The sequence below is a fragment of the Triticum dicoccoides genome, chromosome 7A (genome assembly GCF_002162155.2).
Source record: "Triticum dicoccoides isolate Atlit2015 ecotype Zavitan chromosome 7A, WEW_v2.0, whole genome shotgun sequence".
Lineage (NCBI taxonomy): Eukaryota > Viridiplantae > Streptophyta > Magnoliopsida > Poales > Poaceae > Triticum > Triticum dicoccoides.
This window is the reverse complement of record NC_041392.1, coordinates 710808100-710819247: the sequence shown is the minus strand read 5'-3', so window position 1 is coordinate 710819247 and position 11148 is coordinate 710808100.

The following is an 11148-nucleotide window of genomic DNA, read 5'->3' as shown; positions in this document are numbered from 1 at the left end:
TCATTCCCTATGCCTCAGCCATAGGTTCTATAAAGTATGCCATGTTGTGTACCAGACCTATTGTATACCCTACCCTGTGTTTGGCAAGGGAGTACAATAGTGATCTAGGAGTAGATCACTGGACATTGGTCAAAATTATCCTTAGTGGAATAAGAATATGTTTCTCGATTATGGAGGTGATAAAAGGTTCGTCGTAAAGGGTTACGTCGATGCAAGTTTTGACACTGATCCAGATGACTCAAAGTCTCAATCTGGATACATATTGAAAGTGGGAGCAATTAGCTAGAGTAGCTCTGTGCAGAGCATTGTTGACATAGAAATTTGCAAAATACACACGGATCTGAATGTGGCAGACACGTTGACTAAACTTCCCTCACAAGCAAAATATGATCACACCTTAGTACTCTTTGGGTATTAATCACATAGCAATGTGAACTAGATTATTGACTCTAGTAAACCCTTTGGGTGTTGGTCACATGACGATGTGAACTATGGGTGTTAATCACATGGTAATGTGAACTATTGATGTTAAATCACATGGTGATGTGAACTAGATTATTGACTCTAGTGCAAGTGGGAGACTGAAGGAAATATACGCTAGAGGCAATAACAAAGTTATTATTTATTTCCTTATATCATGATAAATGTTTATTATTCATGCTAGAATTGTATTAATCGAAAATATAATACATGTGTGAATACATAGACAAACAGTATGTCACTAGTATGCCTCTACTTGACTAACTCGTTGAATCAAAGATGGTTTAGTTTCCTAGCCATAGACATGAGGTGTCATTTGATTAACGGGGTCACATCATTAGAGAATGATGTGATTGACTTGACCCATTCCGTTAGCATAGCACTTGATCATTTAGTTTGTTGCTATTGCTTTCTTCATGACTTACACATGTTCATGTGACTATGAGATTATGCAACTCCCGTTTACCAGAGGAACACTTTGTGTATTACAAAACGTCACAACGTAACTGGGTGATTATAAAGGTGCTCTACATGTGTCTCCGAAGGTACTTGTTGGGTTGGCGTATTTCGAGATTAGGATTTGTCACTCCGATTGTCGGAGAGGTATCTCTGGGCCCACTCGGTAATGCACAACACTATAAGCCTTGCAAGCATTGCAACTAATGAGTTAGTTGCGGGATGATGTGTTACAGAACGAGTAAAGAGACTTGCCGATAACAAGATTGAACTAGGTATTGAGATACCCGAATCTCGGGCAAGTAATATACCGATGACAAAGGGAACAACGTATGTTGTTATGCGGTTTGACCGATAAAGATCTTCGTAGAATATGTAGGAGCCAATATGAGCATCCAGGTTCCGCTATTGGTTATTGACCGGAGATGTGTCTCGGTCATGTCTACATAGTTCTTGAACCCGTAAGGTCCGCACGCTTAAAGTTCGATGAAGGTTATATTATGAGTTTATGTGTTTTGATGTACCGAAGGAGTTCGGAGTCCCGGATGAGATCGGGGACATGACGAGGAGTCTCAAAATGGTCGAGACGTAAAGATCGATATATTGGACGACTATATTCAGACATCGGAAAGGTTTCGAGTGATTCGGGTATTTTCGGGAGTACTGGGGAGTTACGGGAATTCGTATTGGGCCTTAATGGGCCATACGGGAAAGGAGAGAAAGGCCTCAAAGGGTGGTCGCACCCCTCCCCATGGGCTGGTCCGAATTGGACTAGGGAGGGGGGGCCTTCCTTCCTTCTCATTTTCCCTTCCCTTTGCTTCCCTCCTACTCCTACTACTTGGAAGGGCTCCTAGTTCTACTAGGAAAAGGGGAATCCTACTCCCGGTGAGAGTAGGACTCCTGTAGGGCGCTCCATAAAGAGGGCCGGCCCTCCCCCTCCTCCACTCCTTTATATACGGGGACAGGGGCACCCCAAAGACACAACAATTGATCTCTTGATCTCTTAGTGGTGTGCGGTGCCCCTCTCCACCATAATCCACCTCGGTCATATCGTAGCAGTGCTTAGGCGAAGCCCTGCGTCGGTAGAACATCATCATCGTCACCACGCCGTCATGTTGACGGAACTCTCCCTCAAAGCTCGGCTGGATCGGAGTTCGAGGGACGTCATCGAGTTGAACGTGTGCAGAACTCGGAGGTGCCGTGCGTTCGGTACTTGATCGGTCGGATCATGAAGACGTACGACTACATCAACCGCGTTGTGCTAACGCTTCGGCTTTCGGTCTACGAGGGTACGTGGACAACACTCTCCCCTCTCGTTGCTATGCATCACCACGATCTTGCGTGTGCGTAGGAAAATTTTGAAATTACTACGTTCCCCAACAAGTCGGCCTACGGACACTTAGCTGCGAAGATTAAAGCTCTTATGATTGATAGAGAGTTCGTCCCACTAAAAGTTAGTAGAAATCAAAATAGGGTAGCACATCAGCTGGCTCTTTATAGCTTACCAATGCTTGTACTGCAGTATGGCTGAATTCAAGCCCACCTTTCTGTGAGGACTTGTTATCTCATGATTGTAACCCGATCATTATGAAATACAACTCTTTTTAACCTCGCAAAAAAGGAAGAAAAGAGAAAGGAAAGAGAGAGGAAGGAAATATATGGTAATTATAGGAGGATTGAGGGAGGACCCCTACCAAATGGATAGGACGTGCGGGATTTGTGGGCGCCATATTTGGTTGGCAGGCGTACTAGCCTCATCCATATCTTATATGAATAAAAAAATGGCGTGTCATTTTTTTCCTACATACAATCCTCACTAAATTCACATTGTTTTTTCTTCATTTGCAGTGGACCCACTTATGATCATTACTAAATTTTCGCCAACTTTATAACACGTTGAATGTTATGTTTGTGCATACAGTCCTCACTAAATTTATATCACTTTTTTACCCGTTGTAACACACGGGCATATATGTTATTTTTTATATAAATAGAGGTATAATATTACTTGGCCTCTCATTTGGTATGTCCATAGCGTTCCTGAAGGAAATATGCCCTAGAGGCAATAATAAAGTTATTATTTATTTCCTTATATCATCATAAAAGTTTATTATTCATGCTAGAATTGTATTAACTGGAAACATAATACATGTGTGAATACATAAACAAACAGAGTGTCACTAGTATGCCTCTACTTGACTAGCTAATCAAAGATGGTCATGTTTTCTAACCATGGACCAAGAGTTGTTATTTGATTAACGGGATCACATCATTAGTTGAATGATCTGATTGACATGACCCATTCCATTAGCTTAGCACCCGATTGTTTAGTATGTTGCTATTGCTTTCTTCATGACTTATACATGTTCCTATGACTATGAGATTATGCAACTTCCGTTTGCCAGAGGAACACTTTGTGTGCTACCAAACGTCACAACGTAACTGGGTAATTATAAAGGAGCTCTACAGGTGTCTCCAAAGGTACATGTTGGGTTGGCATATTTCGAGATTAGGATTTGTCACTCCGATTGTCGGAGAGGTATCTCTGGGCCCTCTTGGTAATGCACATCACTTAAGCCTTGCAAGCATTGCAACTAATGAGTTAGTTGCGGGATGATGTATTACAGAACGAGTAAAGAGACTTGCCGGTAACGAGATTGAACTAGGTATAGGATACCGACGATCGAATCTCGGGCAAGTAACATACCGATGACAAAGGGAACAACGTATGTTGTTATGCGGTCTGACCGATAAAAGATCTTCGTAGAATATGTAGGAGCCAATATGAGCATCCAGGTTCCGCTATTGGTTATTAACCGGAGACGTGTCTCGGTCATGTCTACATTGTTCTCGAACCCGTAGGGTCCGCACGCTTAAGGTTACGATGACAGTTATATTATGAGTTTATGCATTTTGATGTACCGAAGGTTGTTCGGAGTCCCGGATGTGATCACGGACATGACAAGGAGTCTCGAAATGGTCGAGACATAAAGATTGATATATTGGAAGCCTATGTTTGGATATCGGAAGTGTTCCGGGTGAAATCGGGATTTTACCAGAGTACCGGGAGGTTACCGGAACCCCCCGGGAGGTATATGGGCCATAGTGGGCCTTAGTGGAAGAGAGGAGAGGTGGCCAGAGATGGGCCATGCACCCCTCCCCCCTTGGTCCGAATTGGACAAGGAGAGGGGGCCGGCCCCCCTTCCTCCTCTGTCTCCTCTTTTCCTCCCCTCCGCGAATCCTATTCCAACTAGGAAAGGGGGAGTCCTACTCCCGGAGGGAGTAGGACTCCTCCTGGCGCGCCTCTCCTGGCCGGCCGGCTCCCCTCCCTTGAGCCTTTATATACGGAGGCAGGGGCACCCCCTAGAGACACAAGTTGATCCACGTGATCATATTCTTAGCCGTGTGCGGTGCCCCCTTCCATCATAGTCCTCGATAATATTGTAGCGGTGCTTAGGCGAAGCCCTGCGACAGTAGTACATCAAGATCGTCACCACGCCGTCGTGCTGACGGAACTCTTCCCCGACACTTTGTTGGATCGGAGTCCGGGGATCGTCATCGAGCTGAACGTGTGCTAGAACTCGGAGGTGCCGTAGTTTCGGTGCTTGATCGGTCGGGCCATGAAGACGTACGACTACATCAACCAAGTTAACGCTTCCGTTGTCGATCTACAAGGGTACGTAGATCACACTCTCCCCCGCTCGTTGCTATGCATCACCATGATCTTGCGTGTGCGTAGGAATTTTTTTTGAAATTACTACGTTCCCCAACAGTGGCATCCGAGCCTAGGTTTTATATGTTGATGTTATATGCATGAGTAGAACACAAGTGAGTTGTGGGCGATATAAGTCATACTGCTTACCAGCATGTCATACTTTGGTTCAGCGGTATTGTTGGACGAAGCGGCCCGAACCGACATTACGCGTACGCTTACGCGAGACCGGTTCTCCCCACGTGCTTTGCACATAGGTGGCTTGCGGGTGACAGTTTCTCCAACTTTAGTTGAACCGAGTGTGGTTACGCCCGGTCCTTCTGAAGGTTAAAACAGCACCAACTTGACAAACTATCGTTGTGATTTTGATGCGTAGGTAAGATTAGTTCTTGCTTAAGCCCGTAGAAGCCACGTAAAACATGCAACAACAAAGTAGAGGACGTCTAACTTGTTTTTGCAGGGCATGTTGTGATGTGATATGGTCAAGACATGATGCTAAATTTTATTGTATGAGATGATCATGTTTTTTAACCGAGTTATCGGCAACTGGTAGGAGCCATATGGTTGTCGTTTTATTGTATGCAATGCAATCGCGCTGTAATGCTTTACTTTATCACTAAGCGATAGTGATAGTCGTGGAAGCATAAGATTGGCGAGACGACAACGATGCTACGATGGAGATCAAGGTGTCACGCCGGTGACGATGGTGATCATGACGGTGCTTTGGAGATGGAGATCACAAGCACAAGATGATGATGGCCATATCATATCACTTATATTGATTGCATGTGATGTTTATCTTATATGCATCTTATCTTGCTTTGATTGACGGTAGCATTATAAGATGATCTCTCACTAAATTATCAAGAAGTGTTCTCCCTGAGTATGCACCGTTGCGAAAGTTCTTCGTGCTGAGACACCACGTGATGATTGGGTGTGATAGGCTCTACGTTCAAATACAACGAGTGCAAAACAGTTGCACGCGCGGAATACTCAGGTTATACTTGACGAGCCAAGCATATACAGATATGGCCTCGGAACACGGAGACCGAAAGGTCGAGCGTGAATCATATAGTAGATGTGATCAACATAGTGATGTTCACCAATGAAACTACTCCATCTCACGTGATGATCGGACATGGTTTAGTTGATTTGGATCACGTGATCACTTAGAGAATTAGAGGGATGTCTATCTAAGTGGGAGTTCTTTAAGTAATATGATTAATTGAACCTAAATTTATCATGAACTTAGTACCTGATAGTATCTTGCTTGTTTTATGTATGATTGTAGATAAATGGCCCGTGCTGTTGTTCCGTTGAATTTTAATGCGTTCCTTGAGAAAGAAAAGTTGAAAGATGATGGTAGCAATTACACGGACTGGGTCCGTAACTTGAGGAGTATCCTCATTGCTGCACAGAAGAATTACGTCCTGGAAGCACCGCTGGGTGCCAGGCCTGCTACTGGAGCAACACCAGATGTTGTGAACGTCTGGCAGAGCAAAGCTGGTGACTACTCGATAGTTCAGTGTGCCATGCTTTACGGCTTAGAACCGGGACTTCAACGACGTTTTGAACGTCATGGAGCATATGAGATGTTCCAGGAGTTGAAGTTAATATTTCAAGAAAATGCCCGGATTGAGAGATATGAAGTCTTCAATAAGTTCTATAGCCGCAAGATGGAGGAGAACAGTTCTATCAGTGAGCATATACTCAAAATGTCTAGGTATAATAATCACTTGATTCAAATGGGACTTAATCTTCCAGATGATTGCATCATTGATAGAATTCTCCAATCACTGCCACCAAGCTACAAGAGCTTTGTGATGAACTATAATATGCAAGGGATGAATAAGACTATTCCTGAGCTCTTCGCAATGCTGAAAGCTGTGAAGGTAGAAATCAAAAAGGAGCATCAAGTGTTGATGGTCAACAAGACCACTAGTTTCAAGAAAAAGGGCAAAGGGAAGAAGAAGGGGAACTTCAAGAAGAACAACAAGCAAGTTGTTGCTCAAGAGAAAAAACCCAAGTCTGGACCTAAGCCTGAAACTGAGTGCTTCTACTGCAAGCAGACTGGTCACTGGAAGCGGAACTGCCCCAAGTATTTGGCGGATAAGAAGGATGGCAAGGTGAACAAAGGTATATGTGATATACATGTTATTGATGTGCACCTTACTAATGCTCGCAGTAGCACCTGGGTATTTGATACTGGTTCTGTTGCTAATATTTGCAACTCGAAACAGGGACTACGGATTAAGTGAAGATTGGCTAAGGACGAGGTGACGATGCGCGTGGGAAATGGTTCCAAAGTCGATGTGATCGCGGTCGGCACGCTACCTCTACATCTACCTTCGGGATTAATATTAGACCTAAATAATTGTTATTTGGTGCCAGCGTTAAGCATGAACATTATATCTGGATCTTGTTTGATGCGAGACGGTTATTCATTTAAATCTAAGAATAATGGTTGTTCTATTTATATGAGTAATATATTTTATGGTCATGCACCCTTGAAGAGTGGTCTATTCTTATTGTATCTCGATAGTAGTAACACACATATTCATAATGTTGAAGCCAAAAGATGCAGAGTTGATAATGATAGTGCAACTTATTTGTGGCACTGCCGTTTAGGTCATATCGGTGTAAAGCGCATGAAGAAACTCCATACTTATGGACTTTTGGAACCACTTGATTATGAATCACTTGGTACTTGCAAACCGTGTCTCATGGGCAAGATGACTAAAATGCCGTTCTCCGGTACTATGGAGAGAGCAACAGATTTGTTGGAAATCATACATACAGATGTATGTGGTCCGATGAATATTGAGGCTCGTGGCAGATATCGTTATTTTCTCACCTTCACAGATGATTTAAGCAGATATGGGTATATCTACTTAATGAAACATAAGTCTGAAACGTTTGAAAAGTTCAAAGAATTTCAGAGTGAAGTTGAAAATCATCGTAACAAGAAAATAAAGTTTCTACGGTCTGATCGTGGAGGATAATATTTGAGTTATGAGTTTGGTGTACATTTGAAACAATGCGGAATAGTTTCGCAACTCACGCCACCCGGAACACCACAGCGTAATGGTGTGTCCGAACGTCGTAATCGTACTTTACTAGATATGGTGCGATCTATGATGTCTCTTACTGATTTACCGCTATCGTTATGGGGTTATGCTTTGGAGACGGCCGCATTCACGTTAAATAGGGCACCATCAAAATCCGTTGAGACGACGCCTTATGAACTACGGTTTGGCAAGAAACCAAAGTTGTCGTTTCTGAAAGTTTGGGGCTGCGATGCTTATGTGAAAAAGCTTCAACCTGATAAGCTCGAACCCAAATCGGAGAAATATGTCTTCATAGGATATCCAAAGGAGACTATTGGATACACCTTCTATCACAGATCCGAAGGCAAGACTTTTGTTGCTAAGTTCGGAAACTTTTTGGAGAAGGAGTTTATCTGGAAAGAAGTGAGTGGGAGGAAAGTAGAACTTGACGAGGTAACTGTACCTGCTCCCTTATTGGAAAGTAGTACATCACAGAAACCTGTTTCTGAGACACCTACACCAATTAGTGAGGAAGCTAATGATAAAGATCATGAAACTTCAGAACAAGATACTACTGAACCTCGTAGATCAACCAGAGTAAGATCCGCACCAGAGTGGTACGGTAATCCTGTTCTAGAAGTCATGCTACTAGATCATGATGAACCTACGAACTATGAAGAAGCGATGGTGAGCCCAAATTCCGCAAAATGGCTTGAAGCCATGAAATCTGAGATGGGATTCATGTATGAGAACAAAGTATGGACTTTGGTTGACTTGCCCAATGATCGGCAAGCAATTGAGAATAAATGGATCTTCAAGAAGAAGACTGACGCCGACGGTAATATTACTGTCTACAAAGCTTGACTTGTCACAAAAGGGTTTCGACAAGTTCAAGGGGTTGACTACGATGAGACCTTCTCACCCGTAGCGATGCTTAAGTCTGTCTGAATCATGTTAGGAATTGCCGCATTTTATGATTATGAAATTTGGCAGATGGATGTCAAAACTGCATTCCTGAATGGATTTCTGGAAGAAGAGTTGTATATGATGCAACCGGAAGGTTTTGTCGATCCAAAGGGAGCTAACAAAGTGTGCAAGCTCCAGCGATCCATTTATGGACTGGTGCAAGCCTATCGGAGTTGGAATAAATGCTTTGATAGTGTGATCAAATCATTTGGTTTTATACAGACTTTTGGAGAAGTCTGTATTTACAAGAAAGTGAGTGGGAGCTCTGTAGCATTTCTGATATTATATGTGGATGACATATTACTGATTGGAAATGATATAGAATTTCTGGATAGCATAAAGGGATACTTGAATAAGAGTTTTTCAATGAAAGACCTCGGTGAAGCTGCTTACATATTAGGCATAAAGATCTATAGAGATAGATCAAGACGTTTAATTGGACTTTCACAAAGCACATACCTTGACAAGATTTTGAAGAAGTTCAAAATGGATCAAGCAAAGAAAGGGTTCTTGCCTGTGTTACAAGGTGTGAAGTTGAGTCAAACTCAATGCCCGACCACTGCAGAAGATAGAGAGAAGATGAAAGATGTTCCCTATGCTTCAGCCATAGGCTCTATCATGTATGCAATGCTGTGTACCAGACCTGATGTGTGCCTTGCTATAAGTCTAGCAGGGAGGTACCAAAGTAATCCGGGAGTGGATCACTGGACAGCGGTCAAGAACATCCTGAAGTACCTGAAAAGGACTAAGGATATGTTTCTCGTATATGGAGGTGACAAAGAGCTCATCGTAAACGGTTACGTTGATGCAAGCTTTGACACTGATCCGGACGATTCTAAATCGCAAACCGGATATGTGTTTACATTAAACGGTGGAGCTGTCAGTTGGTGCAGTTCTAAACAGAGCGTCGTGGCGGGATCTACGTGTGAAGTGGAATACATAGCTGCTTCGGAAGCAGCGAATGAAGGAGTCTGGATGAAGGAGTTCATATCCGATCTAGGTGTCATACCTAGTGCATCGGGTCCAATGAAAATCTTTTGTGACAATACTGGTGCAATTGCCTTAGCGAAGGAATCCAGATTTCACAAGAGAACCAAGCACATCAAGAGACGCTTCAATTCCATCCGGGATCTAGTCCAGGTGGGAGACATAGAGATTTGCAAGATACATACGGATCTGAATGTTGCAGACCCGTTGACTAAGCCTCTTCCAGGAGCAAAACATAATCAGCACCAAGGCTCCATGGGTGTTAGAATCATTACTGTGTAATCTAGATTATTGACTCTAGTGCAAGTGGGAGACTGAAGGAAATATGCCCTAGAGGCAAAAATAAAGTTATTATTTATTTCCTTATATCATGATAAAAGTTTATTATTCATGCTAGAATTGTATTAACCGGAAACATAATACATGTGTGAATACATAGACAAACAGAGTGTCACTAGTATGCCTCTACTTGACTAGCTCGTTAATCAAAGATGGTCATGTTTCCTAACCATGGACAAAGAGTTGTTATTTGATTAACGGGATCACATCATTAGTTGAATGATCTGATTGACATGACCCATTCCATTAGCTTAGCACCCGATCGTTTAGTATGTTGCTATTGCTTTCTTCATGACTTATACATGTTCCTATGACTATGAGATTATGCAACTCCCGTTTGCCAGAGGAACACTTTGTGTGCTACCAAACGTCACAACGTAACTGGGTGATTATAAAGGAGCTCTACAGGTGTCTCCAAAGGTACATGTTGGGTTGGCGTATTTCGAGATTAGGATTTGTCACTCCGATTGTCAGAGAGGTATCTCTGGGCCCTCTCGGTAATGCACATCACTTAAGCCTTGCAAGCATTGCAACTAATGAGTTAGTTGCGGGATGATGTATTACAGATCGAGTAAAGAGACTTGCCGGTAACGAGATTGAACTAGGTATAGGATACCGACGATCGAATCTCGGGCAAGTAACATACCGATGACAAAGGGAACAGCGTATGTTGTTATGCGGTCTGACCGATAAAAGATCTTCGTAGAATATGTAGGAGCCAATATGAGCATCCAGGTTCCGCTATTGGTTATTGACCGAAGACGTGTCTCGGTCATGTCTACATTGTTCTCGAACCCGTAGGGTCCGCACGCTTAAGGTTATGATGACAGTTATATTATGAGTTTATGCATTTTGATGTACCGAAGGTTGTTCGGAGTCCCGGATGTGATCAGGGACATGACGATGAGTCTCAAAATGGTCGAGACATAAAGATTGATATATTGGAAGCCTATGTTTGGATATCGGAAGTGTTCCGGGTGAAATCGGGATTTTACCGGAGTACCGGGAGGTTACCGGAACCCCCCGGGAGGTATATGGGCCTTAGTGGGCCTTAGTGGAAGAGAGGAGAGGTGGCCAGAGATGGGCCGCGCGCCCCTCCCCCCTTGGTCCGAATTGGACAAGGAGAGGGGGCCGGCCCCCCTTCCTCCTCTCTCTCCTCTT